A 24,531-nucleotide genomic window follows, 5' to 3' on the forward strand; every position below is an offset into this window, starting at 1 on the left:
GCTTATCTAGCTTCCTAATCTCCTTCAAGGTGCAATGCAATCATTCATTTTGTTAACTCTCTCTTTGTATTTAAACCCAGAACAGACCACAAACTGAAAAATACACATCCAGTCTATTTCTGCTTTCTATTGGTCTGTTTGTGGGAGTAATCGTTTTAAACTCAGTGACCACAAATGAGCCTATGTTTGTATAAAACTTCCTGAGAAGGCACAAAAAGGACCCGTTATACTTCGCTAATGGGCTGACAATACCTGTTGCTGCACAGGCTGTGTGAGGGCCGGAGCCAGCCTCAACTCTCGTGGACTTCTGCAGTCTCAAAACAGACTAGGCGCTTCCCTAGCTCATCCTCTCCCTTAATCCTCTGGGCAGCCAAGTAAGAGCCCTCCCTGGATGAGCAAGGACTGCTCTTGTTGCTAGTGTAGGAGTCAATAGCCCCCAACCTGCCAGCAAGTGGGTGGCTGGGGAGGGAATAGAGAGGGGCAGATGTCTTGGTTCTGCCCTCCCTCCTAGGAGTAAGCAACCCCCTTAAAATGGGGTGAATAAACATCTTCCCTCTTCAGAGCAAGGGGAGGATTACTTCTGAGGCACAATTCTTTCCCAAAGCACTCCTGCTATTTAGTGATCTGAGGTATTTACGTATCCTGTACAGTAGATGAGCACCGCACAATCTTAAATGGATTTATCCTCACATTACACCTCTGAGGCAAGGAAGTGCTGTTAACCCCATTTTACAGATGGGAAATTGAGGCACAGAGAAGGTAAGTGGCTTACTCAGTGTCATACAGGAAGCCTGTGACAGAACAGGAAGATGAACCCAGATCTTTCAAGAGCTAAGCTAGTACCTTAACCACTGGGCCAGCTTTCCTCTGTGCACAGGCCTCCTATATACCACTCCTGACCCTGGGCTGATCATCATCTCCCAGGATGCACTCAGCAGCATAATAGGGTCAAGCCCTCATTTGTGCTCTGTCTGTAACCTTCCTCACAGGCTCATTAAAATGCAGCAGTCATCAACCACACAAGAATGGATTCCTGGCCAATATAAGCATAAAAGCTTCAGTTAATGATTATTCTGTTCAGGTAATCTGGGGCCCCAATAAAGGGCTGGGATTTGGCCGACACAGGAAAACGTACATCTCTGTTCTGCATTGTGAGTCAGGGCCCAGTCCTGCTCCTCTTAATGTCAAAAAAAACATTTTCCCACTAACTTCAGTAAGCGTAGGATGGAGCCTTCTATCCCTTAGCCCAGGGTCAGTGCTAGGTGTTTTGCCTCGCGGGGAGGAAAATGTTTTCCTGCCTCCAAAACGCTTAAAGAAAAAAAAAAGAGTCAGCAACTTGCCCAATGTCTTTGAGGAAGACAGGTCTCTCTGTGGCAGAACTGAGACGTAACCTTACGGCTCCCGAGTCCCAACCCAGGGCTTAATCACAAGGCCATCTGCCCTCACTGATTAGAAAAGTTTAACAGCAACGGTCTTAAAAGTGTTTAGGGGTACCCAAACATCTTCTGTGTAACCCAGCACTGTGTGTCTGTCCCTCTTTGTGCCTGAAGTGCAGAGAATATGAGTCTGTTACAGTCGCATTTGTATAGGGGTAGCTGGAGTAGCTTAGGATATTAGCTCTGCAGGGTCCTAGTTCAAAATAGTCATCATATCAGCACTATGGTGCCCCCTACCTTTTAACACCAGTTCTGATGAACAGGTGTTAGGTTCTCCTCAGCAACGAGGGCTTCCAGAGTCCCAGCCTCCACTGCAAATTGCGAGGTGGGCAGCCTTGGAGCCAGAGCTCTCAGAACTTCTGTCATTCTTGGTTCTGGGGCAGGTTCTTATTCTAAGCTCTTTAGGAGCGCAGACTGCCAGGGTTTGGGGTAATTTTGGAAACATTTTGAAAGTTGACTCGAAATGTCATTTTGACCTTTCTGCCATTTTTTTTGAATTCCTGTTCCGTGGGGCATTTCAAACATTCATTTTGTGTTCCATTTTGGAATAAATTCTTTTTACATTTCAGAATTTCCTGCAGAAAGGGAATTCCAGTCTCATGATGTTTGCACTTCCAGGCCTCATTTGGCAACAGCTTATGAAATATTTATGGGCAAAGAAGACACACTTTTTTATTGCTACAAAATAAAATAATCTGTAGCTCGTGAATGGAAGGTCATATAAAGAAATGAATATTACAACTTGACCGACAGCTATGTCCCTTAAATTAATCTTGAATAATTGAAAGTGATAATTTGCAAGTGAAATTTCCTGGATGATTAGACATAGTGAAGGTATTATTGTAATATTGTTAAATGTAAATAAGTTGCTGCACAATTGCTAATAGCTATTCACGTTAAAGTAATGGTAAAGGTAATCAAATCTCAGGCTTCAGGGCATAATAAGATTATCAGAGGTGGTCAGGAAGGACTCTTGTCCCTCCTCACTGTAAGTCACTGCACAGTTAGCTAGGTGCATTATGGAGTTTATGGGCCAGATCTCGTAACTTGGAGTAACACAATTACACCAGCTGAGAGTCTCCATCTCTGGTGCCCGCATTTGAAAAGGGTACAGAAAAGAGTTGCAAAAATGATTTGAGGGCTGAAGAACATGCCTTACAATGAGACACTTAAAGAGCGCAATCTGTTTAATTCTTCAAAAAGAAGACTGAGAGGTGATTGGGCCACAGTGCATAAGTACCTTCACAGGACGAAAATATAGGGTACTAAAGGGATTTTTCATTTCGTGGAGAAACACATGATGAGAACCAATGGCTGGAAGTTAAAACTGGACAAATGAAAAGTAGAAATAAGGGACCCATTTTAACAGGGATTAACTACAGAACAAATTAGAAAACTGGGACTGTTCAGCTTGGAAAAGGGATGATTAAGCGGCGATATGATAGAGGTCTATACAATATCAATGATGTGGAGAAAGTGAATAAGGGAGTGTTTTTATACCCCTTCACATAACACAGGAAGAGGGGGTCACCTGATGAAATTAACAGGCAGCAGGTTTAAAACAAACATAAGGAAGTATTTCTTCAACAACACACAGTCAACCTGTGGAATTCATTGCTAGAGGATGTTGTGAAGGCCAAAAATATAACTGGGTTCAAAAAAGAATTGGATAAGTTATGGATAAGGATGGGTCCATCAATGGCAATTAGCCAAGAAGGTCAGGGATGCAATCCCATGCTCTGGTGTCCCTAAACCTCTGACTGCCAGAAGCTGGAATTGGATGACAGGGGATGGATCACTCAGTAACTGCCTGTTCTGTTTGTTCCCTGTGAAGAATCTGGCAGTGGTCACTGCTAGAAGACAGGATACTGGGCTAGATGGACCATTTCTTTGACTCCATATAGCCGTTCTTATGTTCTTAAACTAGAAAACTAGATTATCCAGCTCTCGATATCTTCTGATCAAGACTGGCTGCCTCTCTGGAAGATGCTTTAACCAAACACAAGTTATTGAGTTCAATGCAGAGGTAACTGGGTGAAATTCTATGGTCTGTGTTATACAGGAAGTCTGGCTAGATGATCTAATGATCCCTCCTGGCCTTAACATCTATTAATCTGAATCTCTGCCTTCTGGCCACAGCTGGACTGAGTACTAGACTAGCTGGTTTGAACCAGTCTTATCTCATCACTGCCTGATTTCCTTACAAAAATGATACAAGTTTTTCTCAACTACTTCACAGCTATCTCATTGGGATTGTTCAATTTGTTCTTAAGGCTTAATGACATGTTTAAAGTGCTTTTCTGAACTCATAGTGCAGTGAGAATGTAATCGTCCCAATGCAACAAATGAGCTCTTGGACCTGTATCACCTTAGGCTTTGATGTTGTTAGTTTATACAAACTAAGGAGCTTGGCAGGGAGATGTCCAGTAAAAATACATGCCATTGGAGTTGATGTGTATTGAGATGACATATATACCTTTTAAGGGATTGCACTGGATTTAAAAGTAAATAAATGAATGAAGTTAAGTAGAAAGGTATATGAGAGTGATAAAATAGGCAAGTGCTCGGGCACTACAGTGGTGGCTGCCAGAATAAGATCTTATATATAGAGAGAGAGGAAAGATGAAAGAGAAATACACGTCTGTCTTAGGTTGAGATGAATCTGCAACACAGGTGCATCTCTCCCTAAGCTGCTCATCCCCTCTGACTTGTCCATCTCCTAAATACTGCATCCTAAATACTGCCGAAAGTATTTTCCGCCTACAGTTGCCAAGGTACTAAAGATTCAAGTACATCTGATTTTCTAAACCCTGGGATTACTTTGTCAAGCTCCTTTTCTATGTCACACCATGAAAATCACTTCTGCTGAATCACATCTATCCTTCTGTAGATTTTAAGGAATACCGAGAAAAAGGGGCATATCCTGCAAATGCCTGCCTGCCCCCTGAGTGGGGCAAGAGGCAAAAAACACTTAATACCTGCACTCCAGTCATTGTGCTGGCTTCCTGCTCAATTTTGGGGCAATGCAGGTGTTGGTGGGAATCTTTAAATGTCTAAATCTGGGACCCATCTAGCTGAAAGGCCTTTTCTCCCCTTAATATCCCCACCACAGCAGGTAAGCTCAGCTGGGTGTCTGTTCCTGATACTATCAATATGCAATTAAGATGCGGAACTCATTGCCACATGAAGTCACTGAGGCCAAGAATTTAACAAGATTCAAAAACATATTGGCTGTTTATAGAGATCTGAAGAATACCTGGTGTTATAATGCATGACCATAACATTTTGGAAGGGCTATTAAACCTTGTGCTTCAGGGCTTAAGCCAAACTCTATTAAGAGACTATGATGAGACCTATGTGGGAGACAGTTTATTCCACCTTTGCCTGCTGAGGGTTATTATGCCATCCTCTGAAGCATCTGGCCACTATCAGAGAAGGGATACTGGATTAGATGGACCCTGAGTCTGAGCCAGTCTGGCCACTTTTCTGGCCCTATGATTCCCCTTAAAAACTAGGATAAAACTCCCTGGAGCTGAGCTCTGCTGGGAGAGAATCCCTGCCACTGGAGTTCAGTCCTCATGGCCATCTGACAGAGCTTCATTGTGCTAAGTGTCAGGACACTGCAACAGATGTTTATTTAGCTGGGATTCTGCTTGATAGATTTGCTTGGAGATGGATATGAGGCACTATAGAAAAGCTAAGGATTATTATTGTCATGAATTGTTATTGGGTTTGGTTTCATCGTTTTGTGGGATATATGGTCTGAACATCAGGCTCCATCATACCTGCAGGGTGGTGGTGGCAGGGTGGAGGTGAAGCTGCAGCACCCCAGAGGGTGGACTAGGAGACAGTCTTGCCTAATGGTTAGCATGCTAAACTAGGATTATGAAGACCTGGGTTGAATCCCCTGCTCTGCTGCAAACTTTCTGTGTGACCTTGGGCAAGTCACTATGCCTCTTTGCTTTAGGTCCCTATCAGTAAAATGATGGAAGTACTTCCCTACCTCACAATGATTGTGAGGGACTTCGATACCCTGGTAATAGGGACAAGAGATGTTCCTAAGAGATCTAGATACATATTGGTGCTGGAGAGTGCCCAGTGCTGTGTCCGTTAAGGAGGTGCCACATGCATTGTACATTCGATTACACTTGAAAGTAAGGAAAACACAAGGGTTATCAAACCCTCGTGCTGCATCATCTCACATTGGGAATAATCTCCCTCTCCTTTACAGTTGGCTAGGTGCAATATGGAAGAGGTCTTGCCTTTCTATGAATCATTTGGTATTAGTTATTATTGGAGACAGAGCAGCATATTAGAAGGATCTGTTTCAGTGTGTTTGCGTTCATGTGTCGCTGCCCTCTCCTGGATGGAATTTCAACTTCTTAGCTGTGTGTCATGGATCCTATACTGCTCATGGATATTGGGGATTTCTTATAGCTCAAGTGCTAGGAATCTGTGCTTTCAGAGCAGAAGCAGCTGAGTTTTCTCCCCATTGTTGCCAGGAAGTTCTGGTGTCTATGTCTACAGCATGCTGACAGCTGTAGGCCATGGATTTTTTGCACTTTGATGGATCTGTTCTAACAGGGCAGTTCCTAGATTTATGTATATCCTGGTAATACCCTCTCTTTCCCGCTGTCTCTTGACAATTAAAGTTGCAGATTCCGTTATTAAGCCATTACCAGTCATCTTTGACTCCTCCCTTTCCTTTGCCCCACACATCCAGGCTGTGTTTAAATCTTATCACTTCTGCTTCTGATGTTTCCAAGATCCATCCTTTTCTCTCTATGCCCAGGGGTCCCCACACCTAGGCTCACTGACTATAAATAGAAATGCAATTCAGCCCTCTCTGCTGAATGAATTTAACACACTTGTCGTCACTTCAGCCTAGTCATGGGTATAGCAAGACTGACACAGTGGATGGGATTCAGATGAGCTGACGGCTGAAAATGTGTTGGTGTAGTGTAGGCAAGCCCCTTAGTTATAAAGGTGTGTGTATTTTCCTGACCTTTCCTGTCTGCCCGAAGCGTACTCTAACTTGTCAATGTGGATGTGTGTCACCCTCCATATATGGAGATGTGAAAGGAACAGTTTCTTGCTGTATGTTAGTCAGCGATGTTACCAAAGCCCAGAGCTCTGTGACAACAATATAATTTCTGAATCAGACTTAACCCTAGTGGCAGAGGAGCTGTGCGGATCAGTGGAGACCCAAACAGTCATCATTCACTCTATTTTTTTCAGACTCCAGGCTTGTCTATACAGAGCAGCAATGAGCACTGCAGGGGTGTGATGTCTAAAGAAAACTAACATGTTGAGCATGAATTGGTCCATGCAGACCCTAGCAGGAGGGAACTTTTAGTTTGCTTAAACTTAAAGTCCACCAGAGAACTTTTAGTTTGCACCAGCAGGGTCTCCACAGACTAATCAATGTACAACATCTTAGTGTGCTTTAGAAATGACCCCTGCCCCACAGTGCACATTGCTGTTTCATGTAAACACACCCTAAAAGGCAAATTAAGCAAACCCAAAGAAAAGATCCTGACGCCACTACACCTGAGCTGGCTGGCTTCTGTGTAAATAGATGAGGCATGGATATCTGAAGCCTCATTCTTCTCTCATTGACACAAGTTTACACTAGTGATATGTAAGCACTTTATTTTTAAGACCTAAAACTCTGGATTTGAACACCTCAAAATAAAGGGAGTAGGCTAGGGGAGGAAAATGGTCTGGTGGTTAGAGCTATAGCTTGAGTCTCTAGACATGTGGGTGTAATCCTCTGCTCTGCCATAGATTTCCTATGTGAGTTTAGGCAAGACACTAAGGCCCAGATCCTCAAAGGTATTTAGGCTTCTAACTTCCACTTAGGGTATGTCTACACTACCCTCTGGATCAGCTGTTAGTGATCGATCTATTGGGAATCGCTTTATTGCATCTAGTGTAGATGCGATAAAATAGATCCTTGATCGCTCTGCTGTCGACTCTGGAACTCCACAGCAGTGAGAAGCGGAAGCGGAGTTGATGGGGGAGCAGCAGCGGTTGATTCACGCCATCCTCAAGGCCAGGTAAATCAACCTAAGATACGCCGACTTCAGCTACGCGAATAGCGTAGCTGAAGTTGCGTATCTTAGGTCGACCCCCCACTCAGTGTAGACCTAGCCTTAGCCTCAATCTCTTAGTCTCTTTGTTGCCCGTCTGTAAAATGGAGATAGGAGTACTTCCCTGCCTCATAGGGGTATTGTGATACATTACAGATTCTGAGGAGCTCAGATGTGGTTGTAATAGGGACCAGAGAAAAAGAAGTCCAGATCTAGCATTTGTAGCTCAAGAAAATCTGTACTTCTCAATAAAGGTGAACATGTGAGAGAGTTTATAGTTAGCTTCATCTGCAGAAGTTATGAAGGCTGAGTCCTCCCTCACTTACACAGGGGTAAATCAGGCGCAACACCAAGGTCAATGGATTTACACCAGTGTCAATCTGGGGAGAAAAGAGAATCAGGCTGGATGTAAATTATTGTCTTGAATAGAAAAATGATTCCACTAAATACAAGGGACCAGATCCTCAGCTGCTGTAAATGGCACCATTGACTTCAGTGGAGTCATATGGACCTGCATTGCCACCAGCTGAGCACTGGGCTCTAATTATGTTGAATGCTCACAGGCTATCACTGCAAAGGCTATTCATTGCATTGTCTTGTCATGAAACTGGAATACACTTGAAATGGGGGCAAAATAATGCTAGCTTGGGGCAGACTAGGAGACCCAAAGAGAAGATTGAAATTAGGTTTATAAGGCTTGAGTTTAAGGTCTGCTTCTCGATGGACTCCACTTGTGTAATTCCCACTAATGTGGCCCTGCTGCAGAGAGGTACATACCTAACTTTAAGCACATTAGTTGCCTTGTTGAGATAACCTTTCTGAGCGGGAGCTCTGTGTTAAGAGAGGCTACCCACTTTCTCCAGGCATCCATTTTGATCAGAAGAGAGCATTCTAGCCTTGGAAAAGGTCCTTCACCAAAGGCTTTTAAGCCCAAACTAAGCTGTCATGGAATAAGAGAGAAGGTCCTCTCATGGATCAGTTATTGTATTTAGCTGTTACCATTCAAGCAAGAGATCTTGGCATCATCACGGATAGTTCCCTGAAAACATCTGCTCAATGTGCAGCAGCAGTCAAAAAAGCGAACAGCATGCTGGGAACCATTAAGAAAGGGATAGATAATAAAACAGAAAATATCATAATGCCATTATATGTACGCATGGTGCACCCACACCTTGAATACTGATTGCAGTTCTGGTTCCCTCATCTAAAAAAAAAAGATATATTAGAATTGGAAAAGATGCAGAGAAGGGCAACAAAAATAATTAAGAGTACGTATGAGAAGAGATTAAAAAGACTGTGACTGTTCATCTTAGAAAATAAATGATTAAGAGTGGGGGTCGATAGAGGTCGATAAAATCTTGAATGATATGGAGAAAGTGAATAAGGAAGTGTTATTTACCCCTTCATGTAACACAAGAACTAGGGGTCTCTGTATGAAATTTATAGCCAGCAGGTTTAAAACAAACATGATGAAGTACTTCTCTCAATGAACCTGTGGAACTTGTTGCCATGGGGTGTTGTGAAGGTCAGAAGTACAACTAGGTTCAAAAAATAATTAGATAAGCTTAAGGAAGATAGGTCCATCAATGGCTATTAGCCAAGAAGATCAGGGATGTAACCCCATGCTCTGAGTATCCTTACACCTTCAACTGCCAGAAACTGGGACTGGATGATAGGGAATGGATCACTCAAAATCCCCCTGTTCCATTTATTCCCTTTGAAGCATTGGGCTCTGGCCACTATCAGAAACTGGCCTAGATGGACCATTACTGGGCTAGATGGACCAATTGTCCAACCTAGTATGGCCATTTTTATGTTCTTATTCTGGGAAAGGCAATGTAATGTAGATATGACATTACTACTCAGTCCGGGACAGAACCTACGAGAGCCCTGTAACAAGACGTACCCACATTTGTTGCTCTCTGACAGATGCACCAATACCTTGGCACACTCTTCCCAAGAAGCTGTCCTGCTAGAAGGGAAGAACAGCAAGTTTGGACCTCCAGTGGTTGCGTAGAGAGGCCTCTCATGATCAACAAGAGTTGGTCCTTCTGCACTTAGAAGGGCCAGAAGCAAGCACAGACCAATCAGGGCCCAACAGGCCAGATAAAGATGGCTGGCTGTGTCTACTTGGGGGCCAGTTCTGGGTGAAGCTGGAGTAGGGAAGAAAGCTTCTTCTTCATGGCCTGGTCAGGGGATTAGCCCTGATAGTATTCACCTGGGATCTTTGTGGAGAATTACTGTTTAATTAGATGAGCCTTGCAATTCCTCCTAACCTTACGATTCTATGGTTCTAAGTTATGAACTTTAATGCCCAAGTTGCTATTTTGAGTTCAGTGTTAATTTGTTTTTGGTGATAGGCTGTGTTTAATTAGTCTGAGGGAACTATAGAGTCCAGTCTGTGTCCAGCAACGTCAGTAAAGAATCACCTTTATGCTAACTGCAACCAAATCTCTGGTGCGAGAGACACTACGAGGATTTCCCATCAGGCTCTTGGCTGTGCTTCAATGACCTGGGCACTTCAAAAGAGCAGGGATAATTGGGGACATTTTGCTCCATTGTGCCGTATTTGCATGGCAGCTCTGAGCAGTGGGAAATCTTAGCTGTTAACTGAGAGTTAAACAAACACAACCCCCCTAAAATGTATATAATTTCTCGGGGGAGGGAAAGGAGGAGGGCAGTTTTGCCACAGTTCTCGGTAGCTGGAATCCAATGGGACTCCTCTGTCAAAGTCATGAAGTACAAGAGCTTAATTTGGACTTGATGGGAACCCAGTTTATGTCCCTGTCGGATAATGTGGCTTGAGGCTGTTCCACAATAAAGCACTACATTCAGCCACCAGCTTTATCAGCAGGACCCATCTGCCCTTTCACAGGTAAGCTCAAATTGCTTAACACTGTGGCTCCCCAAAACTAATAGAACCTTTCAACGCAGCTTAGGCTATCACTCCACTACCTTGACATCAATTTCTAAAATAAAATGAAAGGCTAATTGGTAAAATCAGTTTTTTCCCCCAGATAAATGATGGCCAAATACATTGTCAAATCAAGATTTCAGCCCCAGTATTTGTAGTAAACCACTCGTAATACCAAGGGTTTGACTTAAACCCACAAAAAGAGAAAAAAGGGAAATTCAGAGCGACGGACAAAAGTTCAGGTAGAACTCACCAAGCCAAGTTTGCTACTGTTGGTGCAGACTGTTGTGCCAGCCTCGGTCCCTCACCTGACGGGGGTACAGGATGTGGTGGGAGTAGCTATTAATCTCCACTGGTGGAGTTTACTGGATGTAGCATGTAACACAGCTCTCTAGATTAGGTATTTATCTGGCCCCAACACAGTAGTAGCTGAGTACCTCGCAATCTTTAATGAATTCATCCTTCCAACACCTATCTGAGGAGGGAAGGACTCTTATCCCCATTTTACAGATGGGAAACTGAGGCACAGAGTGGCTAAAGTGACATGCCCAAGGTCACAGAGGAAGTCTGTGGTGGAGCAGAGAAGGGACAGCATGAGAACATAAGAATGGCCATACTGGGTCAGACCAAAAGGTCCATCTAGCCCAGTATCCTGTCTCCTGACAGTGGCCAATGCCAGGTGCCCCAGAGAGGGAGTGAACCCAACAGGCAATGATCAAGTGATCTCTCTCCTGCCATCCATCTCCACCCTGTGACAAACAGAGGCTAGGGACACCCTTCCTTACCCAGCCTGGCTAATATATAAACCTTTATCAGACAGCCCAGAAATCGATTAGATCGTGGAGGCTAAAGTACCTCCAAGACTTCAGTCCCAAAGACAATATTTCCAGGTCAAAGTTGAGGCACATTGAGAGGGGAGTGAGGGAGTAGTCTTCATTTCCATTGCTTATGCTTTAGTTTGTTGAACAGAGTATTTGAGTCCCCAGGAATGTCAACATGGCACCTTTTTGCCAGCACTACATTCACATTACATTATTATTTTGGCTTAAAACAGAGAACTGAGAAGCTTGAGAACCCATGCCCTAATCATTGTACCACCCTTCCTCTCCCACTCTGTGCAGCATTGCTTAGTTTTGGCAGTGACACTAACTGGATGCAGGCTCTGGTGGCATAGAGGCTCAGGGTGCCTAGAGCAACTACAGCCATCCATGTGTGAAGTTACTACTGCCAGATCCCTCTCTCAGGATGTGTGACAGCTTCTCCTAGTTCAGACCCCCCTGGAGTGATTGTGGTTCATCAGGCTGTGCCATCTTACTGCTGCTCTTTTAGAATGATGCAAGAGCATTGACCAATACAAGAGTTCGTGAAACATCGTACGGTGTGGATAGTGTGACCATATTTCCCAAAGGGAAAACAGGACACCTCATGGGGTTTGCTCCCCCCTACTGTCCCCGCAGAGGGCTGGCTCAAGCGGCCCGCCTACGTCTGCTCTCTGCCCATGATGTGAGGCTGGGATTTCTGGAATCCTGCCTGCCCCCCTGCATGAGCCCTGCCTCCCTTCCTCCCCTACACCACTGCAAGGGCCTGGCATCTCCGCTCATCCTCCCCCCCACATGTTTCTCCATACCACATCCCATTTTTTTTTGACAAAAATTGGCATTTGTCAAGTCGGCAAGAGCAAACAGAACAAATGACCACTTTTGCCCAAAAAGTTGGGATGGCCGAGACAAGGTTTAAAAAAGGGACTGTCCCGGCCAAAATGGGGTGTATAGTCACCCTAGGTGTGGCTCCAAAGCTGAAATTGGTGAAAAACTGAGGGACTGCATTTGAGTGTACTGTCTGCTCTGCACTGTCATAGTCCATTCTCTGCACTGTCATAGTCCCTTTAAGAAGCCAAAGCAGCAACAGAAGCAGGATTGCTGGTCCCAGCGAGCCTGAAGACTAGGTCTGCAGGCTGTTCCTCAGAAGATACTAATGTTGGGTGAGGGGCAGCCGGGCTACCCTATGAACACCAAAGATAGGGAAAACAGAGCAGACAGCTTCTCCTCATAGGCATCGAAAGGGAAGGCTATTGCAGTGCACCCATCCTCAGAAGTAGCTTAACATAAAAGGATGGATTTAGGCCCCTTGACCAGGGTGTATCTACAGAGTCCCAGGCCTGTTGATAAAGGGGGAGGAGGGTCCTCGTGGTTGCTGTGGAAGAGGCCTCTTTGGGGCAGGTGAGAAATGAAAGACAGTCCTAGGCTTATTCTGGTGAAGGAGAGGGAGTGGTGAACCTTTAACTGGGCACATGAAGTTGGTATCCCTAGTGAACCTCAGACTTGCATTCACCAACACAAATAGGGTTCACAGACCCTTCATCATAATGTATTGTATCATTGGCTTCTATAGGAACATAGGACCGGAAGAGACCTCCTAGCTCATGTATGCTTTCACCAGTACTGAAAACTTGGTAGTGGGACAGCAACGATAAAATAACCATCACTTATATGGCCCTATCCATTTTCAAGGAACTCTATTGTTATCATTTCATTATTTTACTTTATTGCAGTCATGCCTGGGAGCTGCAGTCTTGAACCAGGACCTCATCGTGCTACGTGCTGTACAGACACAGAACGAAATGATGGTCTCTGCCCAAAGGAGCTTGCAATCTGAGTGTGAGATACATATATTTTTAATCCACATCCGTGCCTGACGAGGCAGGCAAATAAGCATTATCCACATTGACACATAAGGAGCTTGTGCCATCCAGATGGGCTGATGTAATTTGCCCAAGTCAGCTGGACCAGGGGCTGAGTCAAGACTGACTCAGAAGATTTCCTAGCTCCATGCCCTATCTAAGTTACCTCTTAATAGAAAATAAAAGGAAACAGGAGGCAGCAGTCAGATAAGAATGCTCTTGGTTGTGATCACAAAGTGCTACATGAACTAACTCGGGACAGGGCAGCTTCATTTAATTAGCCCCCAGGCCAAATCCCCAGGAACTTTGCCCATTACGTTATATGCTGTTGCATGTGGAACTTCCTCTACTGCTTGGCTAACACACAGGAATCTGCTGTTTAGAAAGTCATTTTCCTGTCCAGATAAACAATTCCACCACAATAGCCTAATTCCTGGCACCAAGACCTCATTTAAATGTTGGTCAGCGGAGGCTCACAATTAATGTTTAATTAGTAAACTCATTACAAAGACAGGAAGCCTCAGATTTTCCCTTCATTCTCTTTCAGGCCTCAGAAAGGAAGGACCGGGCCTGTCTTTTGGCTTCTGATTTGGCAGACAGACGTTTCTGTCCTCTCTGCTCTGAACATTTGCTTTCCCTTAAGCAGGCAGGCATGAGTGAACTATGCTGAATGCTTGGCTTGAAATCATCTCTTTAACATGGATATTTCTTTCTAAATGAACTTAGGGCTGGTCTACACTAGGGGAGGGGATTGATCTAAGATAACGCAACTTCAGCTACGTGAATAACGTAGCTGAATTCTAAGTATCTTAGATTGAATTACTTACCGTCTTCATGGTGCGGGATCGACATCTGCGGCTCCCCCTGTCGACTCCGCTACCGCTGTTAGCATTGGTAGAGTTCCAGAGTCAACAGGAGCGCATTTGGGGATCAATAAATCGTGTCTAGATGAGACACGATATATTGATCCCAGAGAAATCGATTGCTACCTGCCGATACGGCGAGGAGTGAAGATGTAGCCTTAGTCTCGGTGGAAGGTGTCATAGGTGTGGGTGAGGGAGCAGTGCTGTAAAGGCTCTGGAGGGCTAGGTGGTAGGCCGAAGTCAGGTCCTCTTTGTGTATGGGGGATATATGTGGTTCTCGAAGGTGGAGCTGTGGCCTTTTATGGGCAGGATCCAACTACCCTCATGAAATTATAAAGAGAAAATCCTGAGAGTTTCAGCTGTCAGAGTTTTCACACTCCCGCATATGGGAACTGGAGCACAGAGCAGAAATGAGCTAAGGCCCACTCTAGACTATGAAGCAGGGTTCTTGGTTATGCTCAGGCTGTGTCGATACTAAAAGCTAGGGAGGTGATTCCCTGCTCGTGGACATATACTCATAGCTGCTCAATGAGAACTAGCCTGACCATCAGTAGTAGTGTAGCCACAGTAGCATAATGGATCTGTGCTGAGTCTGAACCCACCGTTTTTAGGGAGGGTTGTAGTCTGCTCAGCTCAGGCATACCTCCACTGCCTTCACTGTGTGTCCACTGCTCTACTGCTTCCACTGTGAGTCCAAAGATCTGCTGCTATTTATACTTGCAGTGGCTTGATGAGAGCTAGTGGGAGTATGTGTAAACGAGCAGGAGAATCACTTATAGGCAGCTAACTTGCTAGACAACATAATTTCCCCTAGTACACCCAGCACATAGTTCACACCATGAGAAGAAAGTGTCTTGTGGTTAAGTGACTGGTTTAGCCAATAACTCAAGAGAATTAGGCTCAAGTCCTCACTCTGTCTCAGATTTCCTAAATGGCCCTGTGCATACAATGTAATGTTCCTGTGTCTTGGATCCCCATTGCTAACATAGGAAAAACAGTACTTCCCTTATCTTACATGTCTATTGAAATAATCACCATCATCATCTTCTGGTTTTGTTAGAAGACAGCCTAGCAGAATTGGACCCGGGTCTTTGTGAGGGCCCATATACACCCCTGTATTGCCAAAGATAATTATCAACCAAACGCTAGGTTTGTGTCAATCAGGGTTGCAACCTTAAAAGCATGGCACTAAAAAGTGGAGGGGAAAGATTTGTGCATTCCTTTCTACCTTCCCATTGCATGCAGCACTTTCAACAGCATACCCTGGGCTCCACAGGGATTTCTCTTCCATCTCTCCCACCTAACAAGCGGCAAAATATACCCAGATTCATCAAACTTGCACTCCAGTGTAACACCTGAACAGTGACCTCATCTGCATTGATCTCACATGTCTGACTGGCACACAGTTCATTCATTTGGGGATTTATTTTGCCTTAGCACAGCTGCAATTCTGGTTCAGGGCAGTGGAAAAGGTCATGTGAGAGACCTGGGTGCTGGGCCTCCACTGACCTCATACAAATGCTTTGCTAATTTATTTAAAAAACAGAACAGAGAGTTCAGTAGCTTTTTCTTTATCAGCCTTCTAGGTTGGGGTTCATTGCTTTAGGTGGTAATAATTGTAGTGAATTCAATGGGAATTTAAAGTATCAGCCGGTAGCCATGTTGTATCCACAAAAACAACAAGGAGTCTGGTGGCATTTTAAGGATTAACAGATTTATTTGGGCATAAGATTTCATGGGTAAAAAACCCACTTCTTCAGATGCATGGAATGAAAATTACAGATACAGGCATTAATATACTGACACATGAAGAGAAGGGAGTTACCTCACAAGTGGAGAATCAGTATTGACAGGCCCAATTCAATCGGGGTGGATGAGGTCCACTCCCAATAAGTGATGAGGAGGTGTCAATTCCAGGAAAGGGAAAACTGCTTTTCTAGTGAGCCAGCCACTCCCAGTCCCTATTCAAGCCCAAATTAATGGTGTTAAATTTGCAAATGAATTTTAGCTCTGCAGTTTCTCTTTGAAGTCTGTTTCTGAAGTTTTTTTGTTTAAGTATGACTACTTCAAATCTGTTATAGAATGGCCCGGAAGATTGAAGTGTTCTCCTACTGACTTTTGTATGTTACTATTCCTGATGTCCAGTTTGTGTCCATTTATTCTTTTATGTATTGGGTGGGAATTTAAGCAGCACTTAAAGATGAGAGTTGAGCTCCTGGCTTCCCCACTAGCTCCTATTAGCCTCCCCAGGAATGGAATGACAAGTTTGCAATGTGGTGGATTTGTCATCAAATTGCAATTCAGGAGGTTTGGCTTGGCATTCATATTTTCCATTACGGCTAAAAAGTCTAAAATACTCTATAGACAAACTCTATGAATATCTGATATGCTAGGAGTGAACACATGAGGATCAGCAGTGTGGCCAACAGACAGGCCCTTAAATATTTTAGATTTCTTGCTAAAGAGATGGAAAGAAAAAGCAGAAAAGCTATGGCAAAAAAGGCTCATGGGGTTAATTGGAATTCTTTTTATTCTCTCTGCAACAGGTCACAAGCTCATTGTCCAGTGATGTCCCTTTTTCGGGTGCTGAAAGGAAGTTTTGGCTTCTAAGTTTAGCTTTGTCTGGTTGTGTCTTGTCTCTGTTTGCTCAAGGAACAATTAGTCTCTATGCATTTTATTCCTTTACTGTTGATGTCTGAAATCATAACGTCCCCTTTAATTTTGAGAGTCTGCTATCTAAGCAGCAGATCTAGCCTGGATTCATTGGTTTCTTTAGCATTACATCTGTAAGGCTTTTTTTTTAAAGATGGAGAGAGCTAACCCGTGACAATTTACGGAAATGCTTAGAGAGGTGTAAAAGCAGGTGTATTAGACAGGCCTTCTCTTTTTTGTGTGGTGGGAATGGAAGGCCAAACAGTCTTCTGTTTAAGGCTCTGCCATTTTCCTGGGACTTTGGACAAACTACTTAGGTCAAATTTTTTGAGTTAGGCCCCTACATCAGTATTTAATAGAAGTTGTTGAAATTTTCAAAATTTCAAGTAATATTTTCTTCCTTGCTCCCCCAACAGGGAGAAATAAGCTACTGCAGCTCTTTACAAGATGGCATTTACCCCTCACCCAAGGTGCTGATCATTTTCTGCTCTCACCCCACCCACTTGGTCATGGGAAGCAGTGGCCCTTAGAAGCCAGCTCTCTTGTGCCAAGACTAGCCATCCAGGCAGGTTGTACAAAGGACGGCAAGGTATGTTTATTGGTGGGGGAGTTGTGGTCCCTTAGTCCAGATCTAGAAAGGGACTTAGGTGTCTAGATAATCACTGGAACAACACTGGATCCACAAAGCCTGAGTTAGGAGGCTAAGCTCCAGGGCCGCCGGGGTGGGGGGGGGCAAGTGGGGCAATTTGCCCCAGGCCCTGGGCCCCACAGGGGCCGCCACGAGAATATAGCATTCTATAGTATTGCAACTTTATTTTTATGGAAGGGGCCCCCAAAATTGCTTTGCCCCAGGCCTCCTGAATACTCTGGGCGGCCCTACTAAGCTCCCAGGTGTGGAGGAGAGGCACTAAGAATGCAATCCACAAAAGCCAGACAGGGAGCCAGTTAAACTAGCCAATGGGACATGCCAACAAGAGGGATGTGTCCTAAGCCACACCCTGCTCATGGAGATAGGCAACAATCTCTGCTTGTGAGCCAGAACCAAGAACCCATCTCTTGGAGTCAGGCAGCACAGGCACCTGAGTAGTTCCTTGTGAAAATGAGTTCGGTGCCTGCCTCAGTCCACACAAAACAGCTTTTGGCCCACTGGTTAGACCACTCATCTGGGAGAGCCAGTTTCAGTGCCCCCCGTTGCTGGAGGAAGAGAGAATGTGAACCAGGGTGATTACACAAAGATCTCTCTGAAACACCTGGCATTGGCCACTGTCTGAAGACAGGATGCTGGGTGAGATGGACCCAGTATGGGTCCCACACCTCTCAGGACTGTGTACTAACCACTGAGCTATGGGATATTCTAATGTAGGGCAGCCTCAATCTCTGCTATGGAAGCTACTCCACTGTGTATAAATAATGAAAGAGTCAATGGGCCAGAGCGAGCATGAGAATGTGCCGTACAACCTTGCACGTCTTCATAAAGGCTAGTGGCAAAGGAACCCTAAGTGAGAATCTATTGGTTTTATTATTGTTTGTGTTGTGGTAATGCCTAAAAGCCCTGATCTAGGACTCATGGCCTTATTGTGTTAGGTGCTGCCCAAACACAAAATGAAAAGACAGTTCCTTTCCCAGGGAGCTTAAAGTCTAAAGGCTTGACTCAAAGCTCACAAAAGTCAACAAGAGCCTTTCTGATGACTTCGGTGGGCCTGGGATAATATCATCTAATTCTTATATTGCACTTTTAGTCCGTAGATCTCAAAGTACTGTATAGAGAAAGTAAGTATTAGAGCTGGTCAGGAATTTTGCATAAGAAAAATTCCATAGGAAAATTTCAATTTTGTCAGAAAATGTTGTTTTCCAGTGGACAGCTGCTCCCAGCTCTATGATGTCCAGGATCCTGGCTCCTTGGGAGCCCCTGGCTCCAAGCTGCCTGGTTCCCCAAGTTTCCAGATAGGCTGTTGGGGCTCAGAGACATTGGGGAACCTGAGATACAGAGAGAAAAAGTCAAAATAAAATGTTGTTTTGCCATTTTCAAAACAGAATTTCATAATTCCCATTCTGTGAGAAATTTCCAAATTTCATTGTGTTCCAAATTTATTTTGAAATTTCCAAATTTCCTGCAAAACAGGAATTCCAGTTTCTGGCAAGCCCTCGTAAGTATCATGGTCCCCTTTCTACAGATAGGGAAACTGAAGCCCAGAGTATGGAAGTGATTTACCTGCAGTTGGGCAGCAGGCCAGAAGCAGAGCTGAGAATAGATTCTACTTCGCCAGGCAAGTGCTTGATTCATTGGACCACATCATAAGTATATTATAAGAGATGACACATGGCTATAACGGACAGGGTAGAGGGGGAGTAAAGCACACACAATTAATTGTGTGAGAATGTTCTGCTTTGCAGAGTGTCTTAGTGAGAATCGTTGAGGCTGTGCCTCACATCTGATCACAGTATTAATATTTTTAAGAATGCCAGTTTCTTCAAGGGGTTTTATTTTAGATTGCTTCAACTGGTACCCCAAGTAAAGGAACATGTCAGAATGGTGGGTGCTGATGTGTAGCAAGTAGCTAATTTTAGAAGCTGCCTGGCTCCTTCAATAGCAAACCATGGTCTTATCCTCATAAAATAAGCTTTGCAAATTTAAGTATAAGTTATAGGATGCTTCATTTCCCATTTTTTTTTATTAAGTTTAAATTCAGGGACAAAAATAAAACAACTCAGAGTTCGTGACCTGTTCAGGAATGCAATTATCCCATAAACATCGCAACCAGGATTTGTTACAAGGTAGAAACATGATCCCTTTAAAAAGTTGCCTCTCTCCAAAGTACCTGAGGATGGTCAAGAACAGAATAACGAAATGGGCAGTTTTGGTTTTAACCCTGCTCCCCCAACCATAGAAAGCCTTAAAAAAAGACCCATCTCCTGTAGTCAGGTTTCATGGCAAACAAGAACTACCAAGCAGCCCCCTGATTACTTTTATCTCCGTAAATCTAATCCTGTGATACACCTCTTGTTTCCTATACTTGATTTGCCACTTTACTAGTCCCGAATCCATCAGATGCATTGTGGTTGGCTCACCGTGAACAAACAGAACCTGACAGTTTCCTTCCTTAAAGTAAACAGAACTGGTACTTAGACACAGTTCAAAGACTTTAACACTCCCAGCATGACCATTATTACCCTTTAGGTGGGCAAGTAGAGCTAGTCTTTCCTTCTAGTAAAGGAGCCTTCTTTCATTTCCCCTTCACATTTTTACTGGCAGTAAAATACTGTATAATTACTGGGCCTGCTTTTTACAATCCTCTGCTTCCAGGTTTTCCTTGCCAGGTGAAATATCCATTTATACCACCCAGTTGTTTTCCTTCATTTCGCCTTATGAGAAACTTTTTCATGTCATGCTCCTCAAAAGGCAAGTCAGGGATGGCTTTTACAATGCATCTCATATTCCTCTGGGCTACAAGCTTTAAGAATTATGCTTATGCCAGCAGATCTCATATAATAATATAATAATTAATAATACTTTGCATTCTCTGATGCCTTTGATCCAGGAATCTCACAATGATTTATAATGATGGTGAAATGGGACCAACAGCACCTACTTCTCTGGAGGCTGTGAAATTTAACAGTTGCAAAGCACCAAAGGTTAGATTTTCAAGTGCTCAGCACCTGCAAATGAGGCCAGATTTTCACAAGATCTCAGTTCTCATTTAGGCACCTGAGTAAGGATCAGATAGATCAGATATTCAAAAGTGCTAAGCTCCCAACTGCTCCCATTGTGACACATATTACCAGATTTTTCAAAGAGCTTAGAACTAGAGTTGGGGCTTGAGTTTGACATCCCCCTTTCCTCCCTCCCCCCACCCTCAAATGCCCCCATGGAAAATGTCAATGTTTCAAAAACAATTTTGGCTGAAAACTAAAAGTTTTCAACTAGCCCTAGTCAGAGCCCAGTGTACTGAGCTCTCTGAAAAAATATGGCCAATTACTTTGGCGCCTAAAAATGTAATCCTATAGTGATCCTAAGAGGAAAGGCATGAAAAGCATTTATATCCTTTTACATAGCCATCATTTAGGGCTACCCTTCACAAAAACCCTCTAAGGTCTGGTCAGCACTGCTTAGCATAGCTCTGTCAGTCAAAGGTGAGAAGCGGTACGATGCTTGACCGACATAGTTGCAAAACCCCCTAGTTAGATGTAATTATACTGGCAAAACTGTACTTTTGCCAATATAGCTTATTTCCCTCAGAGATGGAGGGAAGGCTGAAATAAGCCATACTGGAAAAACTGCAGTTTGGCGGATATTAGCAGTGTCCACATTAGGAGTTCTTTACTAGTGTTGCATATGGCCTAAGACTGGAAAGTTATCCTTGTCAGCCCCATTTTATAGATCGAGAAACTGAGGCACAGAGAGAGCCAGGAGATTGAACGATGTCACACAGCAATTCTGTGCCAGAGCCAGCAATAGAACTGTGGTCTCCTAACTACCAAGCTTTGTGCTTTTTAACCACCAGACCATGAATCCTGTTTTTTCCCCCCTCCCTCCTTTCATGCTGTTACTTATGCAGGCCTACAGTAGGCAGAGGAAAGGCTGAAAGATTAAAGGGAATGCATGGTTGAAATGAAAGCTGGGATGCCTTGTCAATCCGAGGGGCTCTGGAACATTTTTCCATAGAGTAGGCCACCGTCCCTCCCACTTGTGATCATGTAACGTCCCTCAGGCAAACACAACAACTGCCGAAATAGAAAAGGAGCATATTTCCTTAGCCTTTAACTTTTAATGCAGCTTAGCAGCTGGAAATAAAATGGATGATCCAGTCCCATGTGTCCTATTGACTCTCCATGAATTACCAAGCAAGTGATCCATGAGCCATCATTGATCTTTGATAACCAGAGATTTACTGGACAAAGCCATTAGAAAATGTGCTGTAAGGAATAATCCTGCACTGTCAGGAAGTTAATAACTAGGCTTTTCCATCTCTAATATCTGTGATCCTGAGTAGCAAAATGAGGAAGAGTCTTTAAACAATCCAATCATATTCTCTATTGTTTCTCCACTAACTTTGCATAGCACTTCATTAAATATTTTATTGTGATCTAAGTGCATAGGCACTGGTGAGTCATGCTCACTTTCATATCTATCTGACCTTCCACCGGAGACTCTGGTTTACAGATCAGAGAGACACGCGTGCACACAAAAAAGCTACAGAAAAAGCAGCAACGCACATATCTTAGGAGATGCTCATGCTTTATTCTTACTTCAAGGTGTCTGCAAAACTGTTAAACCACAGTCCTGCCTAGTTTACTGGCAGATGGGACTGACCTGAGCCATTGAACCAGATCCTTTTTTCAACTGCTTAGAGTTTAAGCAAATATGTGTGCGTGTGCACATGGGGTATTCTTAGCTGAATATTTGTATCCATTTTCCAGCTAGATATAGAGAATGTGTATCCCGGATGACACCTGAACATAGGACTACAAAACTGTGACATTTTTGTGTGTTTATGAAATCTAGTTTATATCGTAGTTAGAGATATTTTAAATCAAGGAGCTTGAATTTTTTTCTCCCTCAGAGTTCTGTACAATTGGCCTTCTGGTAAGTGAAACCTGGCTTCACAAGTGCAGGGATGCAAGAAATAATCCCAATCACTTTTATTTTAAATATTCATAAAGTTTCTGTAACCGAGGGCGCAGATTATTATTTGTAGAGCAGTAGCATATAGGAACCCAAGTTATTGTCCAGGCACTGTGAAAACAAAACAAAAAATTCCTGCTCCAAAGAGTTTACAGTCTAAGTAAGCAGATGCATTTTCAGTCTGTATTGCAGAACCCTGGATGTTTCTCAGTGGTATTGAACAGACTGGGATTTAGTCTGTGATTATGAAATTCACCCCTGTGCACATGAATAGCCCAAAACCTATCACTTAAGTCTCACTTACGTTTGTCTATTTAAGCCCTTATTCTGGAACTGAATCTGCATCTATGCAGGGTCTTCCTGCACAGAGCTGCCTCAAGGATCAGCACCTTAGACTGCAAGTTCTTTTGGAGCAGGGACTGTCTTTTTTGCTCTGTGTTTATATCGAGCCTAGCACAATAGGCGTCAGGATTGCAAGGACTGTCTCTGACAATGTGTCCTGTTGACAGGATCTGTCATAGTGCTGTCCCAATCTCATTCAGAGCCTCTAGTTGATACTGTAATACAAATAACTAATAGAAATAATTATGTAAGGCAGACATGTTATAATCATCTCACATGTCTGTGCCCAAAGCATTTATTGTTCTCCATTTAGCAGCTAGAGGCCCTAGTCAGGGTCAGAGTTCCATTGTACTAGCCACTGTTAAAAGTCTGTCGCTGCCCCAGCCACCTTACAATCTTCAGTCCTCATACTGTAATGGACTGCACACGGGTAGACTGTGTTGTGGTCACGCAGAACCTTCTGAGACCAAGCGGATAACACAAAAGAATGGAGGTGAAAGGAGAAGGGCCTAGTAGCAGTCAGAAAAGCATCTTTCTGCTGACTAGCTGAGGCAGAGGGGGAGGAATGAAACCAAAGCAGAACGGCCTGGAGGAACAGCTTTTTATAATACTGCAAAGCCAGGGAGCTTTCTTCTGCATCTTGACTGATGTGGTGGCCTGCAGTGAAGCAGTGCGTGAGTGAGGCCGCATGGTAAATGTCAAGAGAGCTGCACATGCGCAATTCATTGGGTGCTAAACAACAAGAGTGAGGACAATGGTGCTGAAAGGTGTTTTTGAGAATGAGGTGTTATTGAACAACCAAGTGCCCTAGCTGCAGCCTTGTGCTATCTAAGGGGTGATGAGGGAGTAGACCTGGTTTTTAATCTAGACCAGTGGTTCTCAACCTATTTACCATTATGGACTGCATATGCCACTCTCTATGAGTTATGTGGGCTGCGGGAAGTGGCGGCCAGCATTTCCCTGAGCCCAAGACACTTCCTGCAGCCTCCTTTGGCCTGGAATGGAGAACCGCGGCCAGTGAGAGCTGCGATCGGACGAACCTGCGGACTCTGCAGATAAACAAACTGGTCCGGTCCGTCAGCGGATTTCCCTGATGGGTTGCGTGCCAAAGATTGTCGATCCCTGATATATATACTACCTGTATGGCCCTTAGGATGTCACATGGGCTCAACTGTGTGCTGATTGGGCCACATGGCCCATGGGCTGCAGGTTGAGATCCCCTGATCTAGATAGTGTTAATTCTCTTTCAGACTCAGTGCAGAAGAAGACAGTGTTGTATCATTTGACCTCCTGAGCGTCTTCCTTTTTATGCTAAACATTTCTTCATGCCTTTGCGGGTTTCTTTCTCCGGAATGGTAGATTTGAGGATGTCATGTTTCTGTCATTTGACACTGGTGGTTGCTATAGTAGTTACTCCTTGTTCCTCCAGTAGCCCAGCAGCAAGTAGCTAACTTTTCTACAAATCCATTGGGCTCATTTGAAGCTGATTTTGTATATATATCCAACCAGAGGCCACTCCAGTTTTTATCTTTGGTATCAATGTAAATCACACATTGGAAGGAATCATGTGTTTAGCTCATGTGCTGTCCCTTAGAGATAGGATGGAAAGAGCACATTATCAATAGGGGAAGGCTTTGTCAAACATTATCTGTCCCTTCTGCTGCCTTCTGTATGACAATTGCACCAGGCTGAATGCCCCCATGGTATCATTTCACTCCCATCTTTAAGTCTTCTCTCAGATCAGCCCCTAAATACAGATTGGCTTGCCAGTGCCAGTCCCTGCCCCATATTCTAATAAGATCTGGTGGGGAATTTTTCAACAAATTGTTTTTCGTCAGAAAATGTTGATTTGCTGAAATCGGAACTTTTCCAGGAAAAAGGTCAGTTTCAACAAATTTCCTATTTGGAAACTTTTGGAATAATATAAAG

Source organism: Chelonoidis abingdonii, chromosome 1 (assembly GCF_003597395.2).
Source record: "Chelonoidis abingdonii isolate Lonesome George chromosome 1, CheloAbing_2.0, whole genome shotgun sequence".
Taxonomy (NCBI): domain Eukaryota; kingdom Metazoa; phylum Chordata; order Testudines; family Testudinidae; genus Chelonoidis; species Chelonoidis abingdonii.